This window comes from Rhipicephalus sanguineus, chromosome 7 (genome assembly GCF_013339695.2).
Source record: "Rhipicephalus sanguineus isolate Rsan-2018 chromosome 7, BIME_Rsan_1.4, whole genome shotgun sequence".
Taxonomy (NCBI): domain Eukaryota; kingdom Metazoa; phylum Arthropoda; class Arachnida; order Ixodida; family Ixodidae; genus Rhipicephalus; species Rhipicephalus sanguineus.
The window spans coordinates 83,225,956-83,245,514 of NC_051182.1; the positions used below are offsets into that span (position 1 = coordinate 83,225,956).

At 44.9% G+C, this 19,559-nt stretch overlaps 1 long non-coding RNA gene across 1 annotated transcript; it reads right to left on the minus strand.

Moving 5' to 3' along the window:
* Nucleotides 1–9,531: 9,531 nt before the first annotated feature.
* LOC119400764 (uncharacterized) lies at nt 9,532–19,256 on the minus strand. The gene is made up of 3 exons (XR_005185212.2): nt 19,155–19,256; nt 11,926–11,998; nt 9,532–9,658 (listed from the first exon to the last, which is right to left on the minus strand). It is a non-coding gene; the product is annotated as an uncharacterized LOC119400764 (long non-coding RNA).
* Between the last annotated feature and the right edge of the window lie 303 nt (nt 19,257–19,559).

Genomic DNA, 19,559 nt, shown 5'->3' on the forward strand with positions numbered 1-19,559 from the left:
AATGTATAGCTGAAGACGGAAAGGGAATTTACGGATAGCGCGCACTTTCTCTGGATCGGGGTGGATTTCTGCAGTGTTTACAAGTTGTACGAGCGCGGCAATTTCGCGGCAACCGCAGTGTCATTTTGATGAACTGAGCCGAAGGCAGGTCGTGCGAAACACAGAGAGGACGGTTGTGGAGCGTTGCTGCAAAGGTAGGCGAGAACACATTAAGATTGTTTAGATAGAGAGGCACGTTGATCATTCCAAGCCAGGTAAAATAGTCTATCACGCGCTCGAACGTAGCTGGCACAATGCATAATCTGAAAGGCATGACCTTGAATTGGTGCAAACTGTCTGGAGTTACGCAGGTGTTCTTTTCGACATCCATCTCCTCTACGCTGATCTACCGAATATAGGTCAACTGATGAAAAATAGTGAAGGTAGTCGAGGGAATTATTGTTGCTTGGCAGTGGATACACATCCTACTATCCTATCTTGTTGAGGTAGCGGTAGTCAACACAGAAGCCCCTCGAGTAGGCCTTGTGCTTTACTAAGACAATCAGAGATGACCATGGGCGGCTTGAAAGTTCAGTGATGTCCATCTTCAACATCTTGTCATATCTTTCTGTTTGGTGGTTTATCTGCCGCCGAGAAGTGGTATAGTCGCCTAGGCATAAAGCTTCTATCACCAGTGGTAATTCGATGGCTGGCAAGAGGTGTTTCCCTGAGAAGGCGGCCGTCCAAATCAGAGATGTCCCTGTAATACTACCGAAGTCAACGAAGCGATGTTGTATTATCTTACGAATGCCGTCTGGAGCCGATGAGGGAGCGGAGTAAGACGGGTCCGTTCATGCTAGGCACAGAGTCAGAGGCCGAAGAACACATGTCGAATTCTCTTGTAAGGGTTATGTGTGCCACGGCGACGACATAGGGAAACACATGTTTACGAAATCGAAAATTGAGAATTGGGACGGAAGCGCTGTTGTCGAAGATTTAGATTATGGAGCTTCGTGATTCGGTATCGTGCGAAAAGCACGTCAGTGACCGGCGATTCGAAGTACGCGCCTTTTGTAACGGCAGGACAGGCCATCAACAGAACATTTATAGCAGCTTGAGGGCACAGCTGTGCGAACTCGGCAAAACATAAGTGGCGCTGCACACAAGTTTCGGCGTCGGCAGAGAATGGCTGATGTAAATGTACGAGCACTTCTGGGCAGTCAATTTGGGTCCAGTGCTTCGAAAGAAAGTCAGCGTCTATGGTGAGGTCATAGGGACACTGTTGGAGCACGACAAAAAAAAAAACAGTAGCGTAGTTGTCACTAACGGCAATATGTGGTGTGCGCATTTCTACAACCGGTGAAGTGCTGCAGTCGGCGACTCTTACAGTGCATGGCACGGTAGTCGTCAGTATCTTCGTTAGCTTTTGTCTGAGAGCCGCACTCATAACTAAAAGACGCAATCCTCATTTAAGAAGAGATGTAAAAGGAAGACCGTGAACTTCAACGCCCAACAGGTTTGATCATGTTGGCAGGGTCATCAGAAAATTTGGACGCCATGCGGAAGTTGCAGCTACTACTCGGGGATCTGCACCGACAACTTTCCCGAATTGAAGAGACCGGCGGCAAATGGCGATGAAGTGCGATGAATGAGAGGCGAACAGGACAGACGGCTTTGCGTAGACGGAGAGGGGCCAGACCTTGGTTACGACAAGTAGGGAGGAATGTTTGCGTCTGAGTTCGAACAGCCAGAGTCATCCGGTGAGTGTTGGTATGGCGGACCGAGCACAGTGGTGGAATTCTCAAACTCACCATTTCTTCCCAAACGACGGCTTCTATAAGATGAATGTTATGAGCACTGTCCCGAGAGTCGCCTTTCTGGAGCTCTTGAGCAGCTAGATACGTGGCCTGAAGTTCACAGTGAACGATACGTCTATGTCTTCGGTGATGTCGGTTAAACAAAACGGGGTGGGTCTTCCCAGGAAGAGGTCACGGTGGTATTCGGCAATCTTTGAAACCTTAGAGCGATGCGGCGGCCCTTGGCTTCTTCTAAGCGCCAACAATCCTTTATAATTCCATACACTGTGACACAATCTTTGCACATTAGCGGAATGAAAGTATCGTCGGTAATGCCTTTTAGTGTGTGGCGAATGTTGTTTGCATCCATCACGTTATTATCAGCTTTCTGGTAGAGCGCCAGCACATCATCAATGTACATAGATTCGGATCATGTTTGAGGTTGGCACGCAATTTCTTTCCTTGTTTCCTGCTGACTGACGACCGACAGGTCTGCCAAACAAGTCTCCCATATTTCCTTAGCAGACTTCCCAGCTACTGAGGTTATCTTCATGTGTTTCCCGCCATTTCTTTGGAGTTCATCTGCAGCATCAGCTTCAGGTTGCACCTGCTGTTGTGTTCTCGCTCGTACATCGCCAGCCAGTCCTCAACATCGGTGTTCTATTTGCCACAAAGGGTCCCCGGGCTCCACGGGTAGGTGAAGCCGACCGTTGACATAGACTTCTAAGGCACTGTGGCTGTTTTGCCGACGTTGCGGCAAGTAGATGACGTCTGCTTTGAAGTTGTGTTCTTGTAGCCCGCAGCTCCATCAAAACGTCGTGGGAAGGAAGCAAGTACCCGAGTCTACATTTGCGTTTATTGAGAAGCGGTATATATGACAGTCAGGCGATAACTAGAGTCTTCGTCTTCTAGTTCGTGCCAGCCTCTTCAATCTCGTTACCACCAGAACATATTTAGTTATGCTGAGAATTCTTAGTCTTATTTTAAGAACACAAACATATCTTCAGTCGTTTTCAATAAAAATTGATGGCAGAAAAACGCACTAGTGCAGCTGTCCTCATTTGAGGGCACTATGTGGCAGGCTTTTCATTGTGCAGTGAGAGTGCACAAAAATTTTCGAGTGACTTTTTAAGCAAGTTGTGCAAACATTTCCGATGCTAAACTCTGGCCCATGAAAGAACGCAAGAGTTAGAGCTCAAGTGAAAGAACAAAAAAAAAAAACATAACAAGATGGCGGAATAGCGCCTCTGTTCACGTGGTGTACAGCTACGCTGACCACATGCCCGAAGGGACGACGAAGCGATACAACCACAAAGATACATGCAAAATTAAGGCGCCAACGCTATTCTTCAAATATGTATATTATAAGCACAAGGGCGCAGGGGACCAAATGGAACCTATATTCGCCCAGTACAGGAAGGATGTTCCAAATAAGAGGGGCTATCTTACGTTGTTTTTTCACCTCAAAGCGATTGCTGTGAACGCATAGATTCTGTGGCAAAGGTTGTAAGGATATGAAAAGACCAGCTCAAGTTCTGCAGGTGGGCACCCAAACTTGTCTTCAATCGCGGTGAAGGGGCGCAAGAACGCAAGCGGCAGTGAAGCCCTAGAACAGGGGTCAGCAACCATTTGAGGTGAGGGCTGAGTTGCATGAAGCCAACGCGGCGGAGGCCGCATGGCCTATCAGAGAGCGTGGGTGTGGAGAGAGATAAAGGAAGAGAAAGAGGTTGATCAAATGGTTGATTAAATTGAAATTTATGTAAAAATTAAAAAAAATAATGTTTATTTTTAGCACGCACGTCAGAAGGCTACAATTTACAGATACGTTACAAGCGAAAAGCCCAATTCAGGTCAAAACTGCCATGCCGGTCTTCATATAGAAAATGACAAGGGGAACGGGATTCTGACGTCGTGCCGGGGGCCGCATATATACTGCCACGCGAATGTCATGCGGCCCGCGGGCCGCAGGTTGCTGAGGCCTGCCCCCGTAAATCTCATCTTCCTGTGAAAAAAAGAGGTCTTTGTGTCGTGAGCGAAGAGAGAAGATTATATGGTGGTAATCACTTTCCGAACATCATTGACCAACCTTATGCCTAGCGTTTCCGCATTGCGTTATGTCATAGCAGGATTAGGCCTGTGAAATGTCCACAATACTTGTAATCGTTCCGCGCAGCATTGTTGCAGCCGCAGCCACCTGCGTGGCACAGTGACAGCAAAGAATATCACTGCAAGAAAAATAGTTTCGATGTGAAATATGTGGAGGGTATCTATCGGGTGTCCCAGTTATTTTTGGCCAAGGGTTAGAAAAATATTAGAGGCAGGCGAGTGAAATCAGTTGCAAATCGCTTACATTCACCTTGCGTAGTACTGACAATTTTTGTTTTGTAATTATTTAGTTTTTTATTTGGATAATTTACCTAAATTGCTAAATATTAACTTTAGGCAAGAAGAGCGGCTTAGAAAGTTCGAGAGCGTCTTCAGAAAGCTCCATTGCATTGTTTGCGATAAAAAAAGTCTCACGTATTTCATTTTTTCCAAGAAGCAAAGAAAACCCTTGAAATAAAAAAAAGAACCACGTGACTATTGCATCAGCGCGGCAGTGAACGTGCTGCTCTTAGCCGTGGTTTGAGTGAACGAAATCAGCTGCGGCCACGACTTCCCTGCTCCGGTGCAACGGTAGGCCGTTAGGTTAACAGTGGTTTCTTGGCTCGCGCTCGCTACAACATTCACCGTCAAGCGCGCCAACTGGCTGACGCGGGCCAAAAAAACCACCGTCAACTTATTGGCCTACCGCTGCAACGGAGACGGCGAGTCGTGGCCGCAGCTGATTTCGTTCTCTCAAACCACGGCTGAGGGCAGCATTCTCGCGGCGGGCGAAAGCGCTAGTCACCTCGTTCTTTTTGTATTTCGTGGGCTTTCTTTGCAGCTTGGAAAAAAATGGTATACGTGAGACTTTCTTTATCGCAAATAATGCAATTGGGGTTTTTGAAGACGCTCTCGAACTTTTAAAGCCGCATTTCTTGCCTACAGTCAATATTTAGCAATTTAATTAAATAATCCTAATTAGCAAATTAGTTAATTACCAAACAAAAAATTGTCTGTAGTGCGCAAGGTGACTGTCAGTAATTTGCAAGTGATTTCACTCGTCTGCCTCTAATATTGTATTTTTTTAACCCTTGGCTAAAGATAGCTGGGACACCCGGTATATTATGTATATACATATACGTAACGCAGAAGATATGATGGCAGTATGAAGATCCATGTTTATTAAACACTTTGTCTTCCTCTCTCACCCCCATCGCACCACACCGTTTTCGTGTAGTTCGTCACACGCTTCCTCCTCCCCCTGAGAGAGTCGTTGATGCAGGGGCGGATGATATCGTCTTATCTCCCCATATTAACGATATCATTCTGGCGTCCGAGTGGAGCCACGCTGCGGTCGATCTCGTAGTTAACAGTAGAGATCTTGCGTATGATCGTATACGGCCCTTCCATTATTGCACTAAGTTTGCCGCGGTTCGGGTGCTAGGGTGTTTTGTATAGAATGAAGTCTCCCACTTGAAGCTCTAATTGAAGGAATTTGGTGTCGTATATAAGCTTGTTTTTCTCGTGATATGCCAGTGTATTGCGGACCGCGTTTGAGCGAGCTTCCTGCAGGTTTTCGGCAACGTCGGAAAGGAGACAAGGTAATATGGTGTGCCATACATAAGGAAACAGGGTGGGTAGCCCGTGACCTCGTGAGGTGTTTTGTTGTACTCGACGACAACATCAGAGAGGAGACGCGTCCATGGTTTTCGGGGTTCGCCATTGATCTTGCAGCGAAGGCGAGTTGCTATGGACTTATTGGTGCGCTCATTTAGGCCATTACAATGCGGGTGTTGTGAGCTTGTAAAAAGCCGATGAATGTTGTGCTTCCCATGCTTTCTAGCAGTAAAGATACTCTTCAGGCAAAAGGTGTAGGCGTCGCAGGTCTCATTCTTGTGTGCAAAACCCACACATACCGGGTGGCACGATCAACGGCTAAGTGGATAAATCTTTTGGAGGAACCTTAGTTGGCAAAACCTCCGATAGTGTCCATGGCCAGAAAATCAAGTGGTTGTTCCGCTGGTAGTAAATGCTCCAAGGAACCAAGGCGTTTGGTCCTCGGCTTCTTGCAGCGCTGGCAAGTATCGCAGTGTCGATTGTATTCAGAAACGTCGGTGACGATGTCAGGCCAATAGTATCGTGGAGAGAGAAGCCGCAATGTATTCTTTACATCAACATGACCAAAAGCGTCATGAGCTTTCTGGAGAAGAGAAGATCGGAGGGCAAAGGAGACGTAGACTTTTCGTATCCCTCTGCGGTTCACTAACTATGGCCATTCCCTTATTAATGGTATGCTTGCCGGGCGGTTTGTTGTGGGGATGCTCTCGCAGTTGATCAGCAGATACGAGTTGAATAATCGGGTTTAGAGACAGTGCATCGGCCTTGATGTTGTCAGTGCCCTTTTGGTGCCTGATGTTCACGTCGTAAATGGAGAGCTTCAAGGACCATCGGAAGAGACGGCCTTGGGGAGTTTGAATGTTTTTAAGCCACTGCAACGCCGCGTGGTCCGTGATCACAGTGAAATGTTTCCCGTGTAGATATCAGTGCCATTTACTAATGGCGTCAATAATTGCTAAGTATTCAAGTTGTGTGATGGCGTAATTGATTTCATGTTATAGCAGCTTGCGTGAATGGTATGCAATTGGATGCTCTAGACCTTCATCATCAGCCTACTTCAAGACGGCGCCGATACCTTGGTTGGATGCATCGCAGTATAGCACACAAGGTTTGGAGGCGTCGTAGAATATAAGGATGCGCTCTTTTGTTACACATTTCGTGAGCATAGAGAATGCCAGCTCACAGTCTGAATCGCAGTTACAGGTGGCGTCTTTGCTGAGCAGACGTGTCAGTGGGTGAGCCATTTCACTGAAGCGGGCGATATAGCGAAGGCGAACATTCACAGTGCCGAGAAACGCTGTAATTATTTAGGGCGTGATGGTGTCGGAAACCGTACGATTGCGTCCACGTTGCTTTGTTTCGGAATGACCGTGCCATTCGATACCATGTGCCCCAGGTACTCAATGGAGGTTCGTGGGAATTGACCTTTCTTGAGTTTCAGCTTGACGACTTCGCTTTTGAAAGCTTTTAAAACAGCACCTAGATGCTCCAGATGGTCTGTGAACGTGTCGGAATAGACAACAATGTCATCAAAGTAATTCGTGACGTGCGTTAAGCGGTGTTTTGTCAATATAGACTTGACAGCCTTATTTAGGTCGGCAAGGCGTCCAAGACACATTTTTTAGTTATAGTAGTCCTTCAGGCTCTGGCCTGGTCTCAGCCGACAATGATTGAATTGGCGGAAAGTATCCGCTGTGGCGCTTGTAAAGCGTCGCTTCATGCATTCCGACAAAGCTGTCCCAAGATGCGTCAGCGTCAAACACCTCGGTGCGGAACCAACTGAAAGCCTCGCTTTCGAGGTAATCGGAGAAGTGACACCGTTTGTCTCGCTCGGCCCATGCAGCGGCCGCAGTCTTCACATCGAAGAGCCGGAGCCGCTTGTCAAAGGGGACGTCCTCGGGTGCTCCAGAGAAGCTTAGGATGTTGATAACTTTCATGGATGTAGCCATGATGAAGGGCACAGTAGATCATATCGACTAGTGTAACGCAGGAGACATGACAGTACGAAGATCCATGTTTATTAAACACTTCGTCTTAGTCTCTCACCACTACTGCGCCACACCATTCTCCTCGGGTTCGTTTATACACACACACACACACACACACACACACACACATATATATATATGTATATATATATATATATATATATATATATATATATATATATATATATATATACATATATATATATATATACATATATATATATATATATATATATATATATATATATATATATATATATATATATATATATATATAATATAAAGAAAACATTGGGCTACAAGCGGTGGTTGCGTCGTAACAGTAGCAGCAGGAACTGGACGGGCGCGGGCAGCAGTGCAGCAAAACACTGGCTAGGCAGCTCCAGCTCGTGCCTCGCGAAGAGCTGGCGATGTGGCTGCCGCGCTGGACATTCCTCTTCACTACAATATATATATATATATATATATATATATATATATATATATATATATATATATATATATATATATATATATATATATGTATATATATATATATATATATATATATATATATATATATATATATATATATTGTTAAGCTGTTTATTGAACGGCACTCGGCGACAATGCGCTATGGCGACAGTCAAGGCAACAACACGGGCTCGGAGCGCGAGCGGCGTTTAGAAGAGGACGACCCACTAGGAGCCGCTGGAGAGCGCAACCGTTAAACAGTACCAATTGCTTCGCCACAATTACCCCGCGTACGAAAAGGGAGCCATCCGGCAACCTAACAGCTCGTCACTATGAGTGGGTCATAGTAGGCCTTGAAGCGCTCCACGCTGGCTATGTCGCGCCCTCGACGGCGCATGTCCGAAGCTGGTTCGATTTGTTCGATCAGGTAGTTGACCGGGGATGTGCGCTCGACGAACCGGTAGGGGCCTCCGTATTTCGGCAGTAGTTTTGAAGTTTTAAGGCCGAAGTTTTGAATATATGTAGACCACGTCTCTCGTGCTGCGAGTCTGTGCGCCATCTCGACTGTCGCCGTAGTGCATCATCGCCTAGGGCCGTCACTGAACGCCTTTACTATATATATATATATATATATATATATATATATATATATATATATATATATATATATGAGCGCACAATAATAGGCGATTTGACTGGATTTGCGCTCGCTGTTTCGTAGTACGGCGGTGAAAAGTACCTTCATACTTACAGACACCATTTCCCAACACTGCGCCTTAAATGCTCCTTCTGTACACCGCGCGTCTTTCACTCGCACTTGATAAGCTACAGGAAAATCAGAATGCCATCAAGGCTGTGGGATCTCCGTCACTATTATTCTAGCCACAACACGCTTTATGCCGCCAAAATATTTTCTGCTGCTATTATATGAAATCCATGAAAACAAAACTTTTTCCGTGCTTTCCGTACTAGTTATGTCTGCACACGTGTTTGGATTGGCGTAATGTGCAGCCAGGCAGTGCTTTGATAAAATGCACGCATCGGGGAAAACGACAGCAGCCGCCACTTGTTCAAGGCGATGCGCCCATGCATTTATGTGTGTTATCCCACACATGCTCATGCAAAAGATCTAGGACTCCGAAACAGTCGCGACGCGGGCCTCTCCCGGTGGAGATAAGCCGTTAGCTCGCTCTCTTCAAACTGCACTGAACGACGCTGAACGGACAATTGTCCAAGGATTATCACTAGTCAACAAGCGACGCATTTTAATGGGCAGAGTCAAAGGGAATTATAAGTATACTGAATAGCAAGAAAAGACGCACCAATGTTATTCAGCCTTTGGCGTGGTTGCCCTCGCAAGCAGCTTCCCACGTCAATAAATGACGCCATCGATCTCCAAACCATGATTCCTCGTCTTTAAATTTTCATGGCATTGTTGCCTCTGTATGTTTCTAATGTTACGTTGCATAGAAATTGAGCTCTATCCAATTGAACCAACGGGTTCAACAGCTACACAAACTATTTACTTAGCAATTGTTCGTCGCTCATTGACACAGCTGCTATCGAGGTACTCTTCTCTGCTAAACGCACGTAGACAGAGCGGTTTGTTTCAACAACATTTATTCATAAAAAAAAACTACTGCTTATAGAGGAATTCCATCAACGACAATTCCTGATTCCAAAAAACCACTCAAAAGGGCTGGGGCACTCACAAGGTGGATGACAGTCGTGGGGGCAAGTCTGAAAACATTTCACCAAATGACTAAATATGTCAGCTGGTAACACCTCAAAACAAGTCATTGTTATTCTGAATAAGCAATGCCCCTCAGTAAAAACAAAAATAAAATAGAAACATCTAAAGCCAAACGTCATTTCCTTGTTTCTCCTGTTTGCTTATAGATTTTGTTCTGATTTTCAATAATGACAAGTCAGAAGAGGTGGCATAAGTTGTCCCTCAAGGAAATATGATTTCGTTTCTGAAACGGCAACCTAAATTACCTCGCACACTTTCTCGACAATGATTGTATTGAAGACAGGTCAACTTAAAAGTGCACTAAGCGTCAAATTTTAGGGGATGAGCAGGTACATGAAAAGCTGAATATTCGCGCATATTTGATAGGCCTTCAATTTACATTCCCTATCTTTTCTAAAAGGCACAAAGAGGATGTACTGCGTGGTTCGACCTTATAAATTAACAAATTGATGGGAAATTTAAAGTTTTCTTAGTCTGAGTGGCGTCTAAATTTAACGCCCACTGTACATTGGCATTCATCTTGAGTAATAAATAGCTTAACATTACCGTATTAGCGGGTGTTGACTGCCTTCCACTCAGCTTGGCAGGTGTTGCTTCCACCGGATGGCAACGAACTTTTTAGGTGCGAAGTATCTTAAGGCGGAGCTCAATCCGGTGGTGGTGTGCGGCGTGACCACCCTTACTGCGCATGCGCATACCCTCTCCACACACCTCCTCTCCACTCCGCTCACCATTCCCCTGTCATCTACCCTCTCCCATTTCCCCTCACCACTCACCCTCTCCCCTTCCCCTCTCCACTTTCCCTCTCCCATCTCCTCTCCCATACCCCGCTCCACTTCCCTCTCCCCTCCCCCTTTCCACTCTTCCTCTGAAACGCGGGCTAGACATGCCGAAATTCTCTCCTGCGCAACGCCGCGATGAGCTCGAGCGCATGCGCGTCCCCTCCCCTTCTCTCTCCTCTCCTACGCTGCCCCCTCTCGCCCGCCTGTTGACCGCGTTCCCCACTCGCCCTGTGAGAATTAACGGCCAGGCTAGATGGAAGATACGACGCGCGTAGCGTCGCTCTTCGCGTTCCACGACGCGAGATCGGTAGCATGCCCAACGAACGCCAACGGAACGCGATCGTGCAAGTGCTCCGGCTTCGCATCTACTCATGGTCCCCTTTAGCGGGAGATGGTGTAATTTTTTGCGTACAACTAATAGCTTTGCGTTATCATGATGTTGAGCCTTATTTGCACGTTATGAAATGACTCTGCGGATTCTTCATTGCTGATGATAGATTGTAAGCTTTTTCGGCGTACCGCCGTGACCGTTACGAGCCACCGCATGATAAACAGAAAAACCATAGTCGGGGAACGCAGGCGAAGCCCTCATCCTTCACTCCACTTCTGAGCGCCTATTATTGTGTCCTCATTCAGTAATATTAGACGGTAGATAATAAATCGTCTCAGAGCAGGCGATACTGTCTGTTCTGTTCGTTATTCAACAGATGAAATAGAATATTGTGCAAACAGTACCTGCGCTTGATTACACCTTTAAGAAAAAGCTGCTGCAGCCCACATGCATTTGCGTTGATGATGACATATGCATTGCATAGGGTAAAACGAAAGAACAGGAAGGAGCAGTAAGACGATATTCCTTCATTGTTTTTTGGTCCGCCAAATGTCTGCGTCCCCTTTCATTGTATTTGTTGCTTCCGTTCCAGTTCACATGACGGCCTACTTCTCTTCACAAGTGTTGAAGATTGGGCGAGTTGGTTCGTCGTGCCTGAACTGGTATAGCGCTCTGTCCTATTTTGTCGGTCTGCTCGGCCGTTTCTTCTTTCCCGTAATGCGCTATACCACTTCAAGCTCCTTCGCTTGTTTCTTATAGCCGGCCCTGTTTCCATAATAACTTCTGCAGGGGGACATATTGGGTGGATTCAGCACGATACAACGAGGACAGAGATGAAGGGACACGAACACCAGCGCTGTCCTCGTTGTATCGCTCTGAATCCACCCAATATGTTCAACAGAATACAACTCGCCCAAATTTGAGCTCTTCTGCAGGGGGACCCGTGCACCTGTGTTACCAATAACAGTGGAGCGTGCTGCACTTGTCTGCCATTTCTTGTGCTGCTGTGGTATTCATCTATTTACGGGACTAAAACAATGACTACAATTTCTGGCTGAAGACTTGTTAGACGTGACACACAAAGTCGAAAATGTGCTAAAAATTACACTTGGCGTGCTGCACCATGCAATTTTTTACTTACTCCTCTCCAGCAATTTTTTGGGCCGAATATAATCCTTCCCGCTTCGACCTTGCTCGAAGGCTGCCAACGAGAGCTGAAAAATCCACAAGTATTTTCTTGTATGTAGTTTTCTTCCTGAGGTACGTCGATAATTGCGCGAAAGCAATAGGGTTGATTCTAGCTGCCCTGAAATTGTGTCAGGTTGTGCCAGATGCGCTTGCATGTCGACGAAGCAAAGGCAGCGCTTATTTAAACCTTTGTAGTACTTGCTACCATCGGTCACTTATTGCTCAGACGAGCGGGGCACATATTGAAGCAGAATCACTTTATTCGCACATTAGTAATGCTGCGTAACTTCTTCATTGGCTAATGTGAAAATGAATCAATATATCATCTATATACGATAATGCGATCAAAACAATAGCTGGGTACAAATACTTGGCTCTTTTTTGTTAGTGTTCACTCACAATATACACATATTGTTTGCAGAATGACAGACACCTACGCACACTGTTAGAGTTTTAGGCGCCAACTGCCTACAAAAAAGCTCACTCAGGCTAAGAGGCAAGGTGCATTTGCGACTTGCTGGCGTAATATTGTGAACGCGCATACACAAGTCTCATGGAAAAATAAAATGTAAATTTAGGCAATCAAACAGGCCGAGAAACACATGTAAACGCCGTTCATCGACCTATGTCAAGGACTATTCACCTGGCGGAGTTTTCCAAAAATTATATCACTATATATCACAGTATCAACCAATGTCATATTTTGTTAAACATAAGTGACACAGTGTAAGTTCGACGACCATAGAAAGTTCGAGCTTGTGCTCGAACGTTCATTTCTTATCGGTGGTCTATCACAATCGAAAATGCCCGCATGAATCCCGCATTAATTTGGTACGCATTCGTAAGCAGTGTGGCAGTGAAGGTCCCCAGCATACCAGGGTACATAGCAAGCTATGTATGTCCGCACGTGTTCCGTTCGGATTCCATCGTTCCTAACATGGACTCCACGTTTGGCTCCGGCTGTGTTCTCACTGAACTCATGGTGGGGGTTGTAATGCGGGGGTTGGATATTCGATTCCCTTAAAGTGCGGGGGTTGTTACATCGGACATACGGGCAGGTGTGTAAGCATTAGGTTGAAAGAACACGAACACTCATTAAACACCAGAGGGTATGCTCATTTGGCTTCACATGTTAACAGTTATGGGTGCGAACCAAAATTCAATGAGGTAAATATTTTGAAGAGACATAAGGACCAGTTGGTTAGAGAGCTAAACGAGGCTTACTACATTAGGAAGAAATCTGGTTCATGCATCAGTGAACCACTGGTTGTGAGTATCAATTTTTAAACCAGTACATCTGACTTAGATGTTCAAGAATTTTTTGTGTTCGCTTGGTTTTTATTTGTTGACACGCAGTGATTAGTGCGTTCCTTTAGTTTGCTCATGCGGGAATCTTACGGTGGTTGTTCTTTTAAGTGTTGTTTGTGAAGTAAAATATTCAGTTTGGAGTAGCGCTGTGTTTCGTGTACCTTCTTTCTTCAGTCCCTGTGTGGTTGCGCTGCCGTTTCATCATGAAGTACGACCGTCTAGCCCAAGTTTCGGTGTGATTACGATATAATGTAAACCTAGTATACATCAGTACAGTGTTCTAAAGGACGCTTAGGCGCGCATCTGGGTGCACAAACGCGCTAAAATTAAGTGGGCAGAAGAGTACGAAGCACCAATGACCCTGCCCGAATCCCGTCCTCTTCTGCAGCGTCGGCGCATGCGCACGAAACACGTTAAAAAAAAGAAACTAGCAAAACCTCCCATTTTTACGTAAAAATAAACGAAAAGTTTTCGTTTCCGCTTTCTGTTTTCGCATCGCCATTCCTTGGTTTCCATGGGTAATTCGGTGTGCTACCTCTGCCTGTTTTAATGGCGAAACTGGTTAAGCGCAGCGTGATCATGATCCTAATCATGAACTGCCACGCGCTCTCCACATCCTCTCCTTCATATTCTTCCTCTTCCACTTCTCCCCCCTAACGCGCGCGCCAATTTCTCTGGCTTGGCCTGTCATAAGCCTGATGGGGAGAACAAGTACACAGAGAAATAAACAGAGAAAAAGAGAGAAATAAATATAGATATATAAAGAAATAGAAAGACAGATATCCTTCGCGGAATGTAGTGTCTAAAGGCGTTACACAAAAGATAATATAAAGTAACTATTTAAACACCAACAGTTTAAAAAGATATGATAACTGTCGAAAGAGTTTTCCGCAAATAACTGAACACAGAGAATAAAATAAAAACAGGGGGAAAAAGAAGAAAGTAAAACATACCGGTAACAGGATTGCAACGCCATACATCAAATTTCGGTGCATAAATATATTTTGAGGTTGTTTAAGAATTTTACATGACATCGCTGTGATGCGAGATCATCTGGAAGGTCATTCCACAAACGAATCGCTCGTGGAAGAGCCGAAAGTTTGAAAGCGTCAGTTTCACCGTACATGCGTGATAAGCTATGGTTGTTATGTAGTCGGCGTGAAGTTCGATGAACCAGATTAAGGTGAACAGATGGCATCATGCTGGTGTGGATGAGTTTGTGGAATAGTGATAAAGGGGAAATGTCACGACGAATTTTTAGTGGCTCGAGTGCAAGGCCTTGTTTAATCTGTGTTATGCTAGATGGGTAGCCGTAATTACGCGTAATGAAACGACTGGCTCGGTTCTGGATAGATTTTAACATGTTAATTAAGTATTCTCGATGCAGTGACCAAAGGGAGGAGGCGTACCCTAGTTGGGGATGGATTAAAGCAAGATACGCGAGTTTACGTACATCGGAAGCAGAATTGTATAAATTATGGCGTAGAAAACCTAATGATTTTGATGCGTTAGCACTAGATGGAAGTGGTATGTGTGAACCAGGAAAGATTAGGAGTTAGGTTTATGCCTAGGTACTTATAATGCTGAGCGCGTTCCACAAGGCTGTTACCAATTTTGTATAGACCACTGAAGTTATGACGTTTTCGACAAAAAGTGATCAGTTTGCACTTGGAAACGTTTAATGTCATCTGCCAGGTATTGCACCACTCACCAATACGCTCAAGGTCTTGTTGAAGGGCAAGATGATCACTACTGTTGCGGATGCGACGGAAAATAATGCTGTCATCAGCGAATATGCGGATACAAGATGATAAACTGTCCGGCAGATCATTAATGTAGAAGAGGAAAAAGTAAGGGGCCGAGAACACTTCCTCGCGGAACACCAGAGGAAACGTAACAAAGTGATGAAGAGGAATTATTTGCGATAGTGAACTGTTGCCGGTTCGTTAGGAAGTTACGGAGCCATGTTAGCGTAAGCGAATATAGTTTTAGCGATGATAGTTTTAAAATCAAGCGGCAGTGAGCAACACGATCGAAGGCCTTTGCAAAGTCAAGGAATATGCAGTTTGTCTATAGATTATTGTTCATGTTAGAATGTAAGACGGTAGTAAATTCGAAAAGTTGAGTCTCACAAGAAAGACAATTTCCAAACCCATGCTGGTTAGAAAAGAAGAATTTGTTAGATTCTAAATTAATGTAAATGTTAGAAGCTAAGATATCCTCCAGCATCTTACAAGAGATGCATGTTAAGGAAATGGGGCGTTAATTACCAGGAGAACTTTTACTGCCACTTTTATGGACTGGCACTACTTTCGCTATCTTTCAGTCAGAAGGCAACAATCGTGTAGTTAGGGACTGCCGAGAAATGTGGAATGAAATTCTACTAAAGACAGATATTGTGGTCTGTAAAATTTTAGAATTTATATCGTCAATACCAGAAGACGAATACAGTTTCAGATTTTCTTTGATTTTAGAAATGCCTTCAATTGTAATATCGGTGGGTGCCATGTATGAGTAATCCCGTTCGAGAACCTTGGAGAGATGGTCGTTTTCACTGGCAAAGAGAGATGAAAAGAATGAGTTAAAAACATATGGACAATCAGTGTCGGCAAGAGGAATGTTATTTGCATCATGCAAAGAAATGAAGTTATCGTCGCAGTCAGGACTTAGTGCTTTCCAGAACTTCTTCGGATTAGATTTAAGAATGATATATATATATATATATATATATATATATATATATATATATATATATATATATATATATATATATAAAGAGAGAGAGAGAGAGAGAAATACAGAACTTACAGTGTTCATAACTACTACACCGCAGCGGTAGGTGGTGGGTCGGCGAAGGGTGCAACAGTGCTGGTTCTTTTCCATTTTTTCGCGCTATCAGAAGAATTATCCGCACTTTCTTTTTTTAAATTATTGTGAATGCTCTTTGACGGCTAATATACAAATATATTTGTTGTCCTCACTTGAAAGGATGCGGAGACACGTGTGATTCTCGGGTATCTTGAGAAGATTGTTCAAGTTAGCAGTTTTATGATCACCCACTCGCAGTTGTGCATTTCCTTTGCAAGTGTGCAGCTGTGCATGTTTGCCGTCTCTTCACTGCATTCGGAGAGTCGTGCATGTGCGTTTCGTCCTCATATATTTTGTATGAGAATGCAAGCGCACTTTCTGCCAGTTGTCAACATCAGCAAAGTAGCAGTACAGTTGAAACCCGCAATAACGAAATCGGCGGGAAAAGCACAAAATTTCGCTCTTGCGGGAATTTCGTTGGCGCGAGAATGCGGCAGAAAAGACATGGAGTTTACAAAAAATACATTTATTTCCAAAAGTCAGTGTGCTTGCTCTGGAAGGCCTTACCACGCAGCAATTTCATGCCTCTCGATCGGGAATCTCGTTAGCCACGGCACAAAGTTCGCCCCACGCACTGGTCAGTGACGGCGGCACTGCGCTGTCACCAGTACCGTCAACAAGTGCGCCAACAGGTGAACCTTCTCCCGGCTGCGCTGGATCAGCGCGAATCAGCGCAGAATCGTGGACAGCGAGCTGCACGCAACGCCGAATTCTTCGGCGATGTCCATTTTTTTTCTGCCCTTTTAACACGAAAGTGTTTTATGCCGGGGTCCTTCGGTGACGTATTTCCGTCACGGAAATGACGTCGAAAAAATACACACGATCAGATGCCAAAGAAAAAAGGTTCCGTCAACGGGCATTGAACCCACGACCGCTCTGTCCGCAACAACAGATGCCGGGCACGCTATCCACTGCGCCACGGTCACAGACTCTAGGTGCTTTACAAACGCACCTTTTATATATACCATTCTCCCGGTCGGCGGGATGGTGTTGCTCTCTGGGAGCGGTAAAGTAATTCGTCATCACTGTGGCCTCCACGATTAGCACCTGCAACGGGTTACACTTCCCTTCCATTCGGCGCGTTTTCAATAAAGTTCAATTTTGTCAATGCCTTACCACACCGCGTGGTGGCGACCTTAGCCAAGCGTCGTTAGAGTCACTAGCGTCGTAAAAGCGTCGGCCTCGCTCATAGCTCTGCGACGCGCGCCTGCCTCACTTGGCTGTAACACCGTGTTTCCCGCTCACGCGCTCGCCCCTACAAAAATCGCGGCCGGGCTACCGGGGCGGCACAACGCGCTTTGCGTTTCCCTCTAGTGCGGCCGTGGTGTTCAGTCATATTTTAACATGCCGCTGGATGGCGACCAAGTTCTGCGACCAACATGCGACGCTCGTCTGGCTATCACACCTAGTTCTCTCATTACGCTTTCACCGTTAACTACTACAGCTACCACAAGGGTTTGTTTAATCATTTAGCAGGGACGTTAGTTGTCGGGGTGGAGATGTACCACCAATCATCAAAGTGGGCACATCCACGTTAAACGGTGCTATAGCTGCCAGGCATCAATATACTTGTGCAAACTATCTTATATCAACGGGCAGTTAAGATTCAGTTACTTCTGTAAGGACACGCTTTACTTTCGTGTTATTCCAATTCCTATGACGGAGGGATCAACGATGTTTTTCTACCTCACTGATGATTGCAGCCTTATCTTCCAGCGTAATAAACTTCCGCTTTTTCGTAGGAGGCGACATCTTCGCAGGCAGTGAAATCGGACGAAGCAATCGCAACACACAGTTCACGTTGCACCAAGCGACCAAGCAAACGCTCCACAAATGGCTCCACACACGCGACCATGTGCGCGGTAAGCCGACAAAGCCAAGCACAGAGCCAAGCCAACGAACGAAACTCCATGAGGAATGTGGATTTGGCTACGTAGTCCGCGATAACGAGCAGGTGTTTCGGCAAGCCATCATCATCATCATAGTCGCCAGCTTAATGTTATTTTGTAAACAATGATTGCGGCTGCTTCTCAAGTGCGCTTAGCAATAGTTCTGCATAATTTAAGTGTAGCATGAATGCATTTCAGCAGTCTTCGAATGCAGTTAATGTTGCGAGAGTAGGTTATTTGCGCGCTCGTGTTTCAAAAATTTCGTTAATGAGGGACTACGGTATGAATATCTTTCGTAGTCGCGAGTTACGAACTCCATTGACTCCTATAGGCGTTCGCCGGTGCTCCGAAAATATTTTGTTGCGGTGAGAATTTCATTCCCTCGGGGATTTCGTTATCGCGGGTTTCGACTGCATAACTGAAAAAGATTGTGTGCATTTCAAAACTTCTCTTTCACAGTGCATTTTCAAAGCTGGACCCAAGAGCTGAGACACCCTTCAGATAAGCACGCAAGGACATAACCACACATGTTATGCGATACTCGTTTTTTAATGGCATACACTACGTTTTACTCCTACTGTATTCTTTCAGAACAACAGAGAAGCTATGCCCACTAAGTACACAAATATTGCAATTTCCCCGTCTGTTGAAATAGCACAGCAGTTTAGTCAGGAGTATTCACGTACTAGTAAACCAGAAAATTGCAGCCTGTCTTTCAGCGCAGCTATCTCAGCTGAACATTAGGTAATGAATTCTTATACCTCAGAGGGTTATGCCGCACCATTCATCTATCTGTTAAGAACACTAGTTTCAATTATTTTCTCGATGTGAGGTTTTCATGGCCTTATCGGTGGTGTGATGTGGCAGATTTCGCAGTGATATGCTATCGTGCCCATAGCTTTGTGGGAAAAGCATGGTTTCGCAGTGCAATCACACAAAATTAGATGCGGCGCCAAGATCTGTGAAAATAGTTACAACTGCAGTAAGGAAGCACCGCTAATGTATGTGTAAGAACGGGGGTATCATTTTCTTTCTAAACAAGCACAGTATTCGAAGCAAAAGAAGTTTTCGTATCTTCCTTTTAATTTTATGAAGCAGTTAAAAAGTAAGCTCTCACCTCATAATGAAGAGGGCAAAAACGATGAAGTATGCGGTTGCATTGTTCATTCTGATTGTCTTTTTTCATGAACTTGCTTCCCAAGGAATATGATCGAGCGTATTTCCTGAAGCAGAAAAACTGACGTGAGGTATACTTGAGCGAATATACTGATAAAGCTCACCTACAAATTGATACGCGCTCATCAAATGTGCAATAAAGTGGTAGGGTTTTATCATTGTGTGTCAAAGAAATTTGTGATTCGTTGTAACGAGAAAGAAAGAAAAGTGCATACTTAAAGTGATAGTTTACTAAGTGAAGTTCAGATAAATGGATACTTTTGCCCATTAAGGAAGAAGGATATATCTCGAAATAAGAGATTGGAAATTCAAGTTTCGGAATTTCGGAAAGTGCAGAAACAGGCTT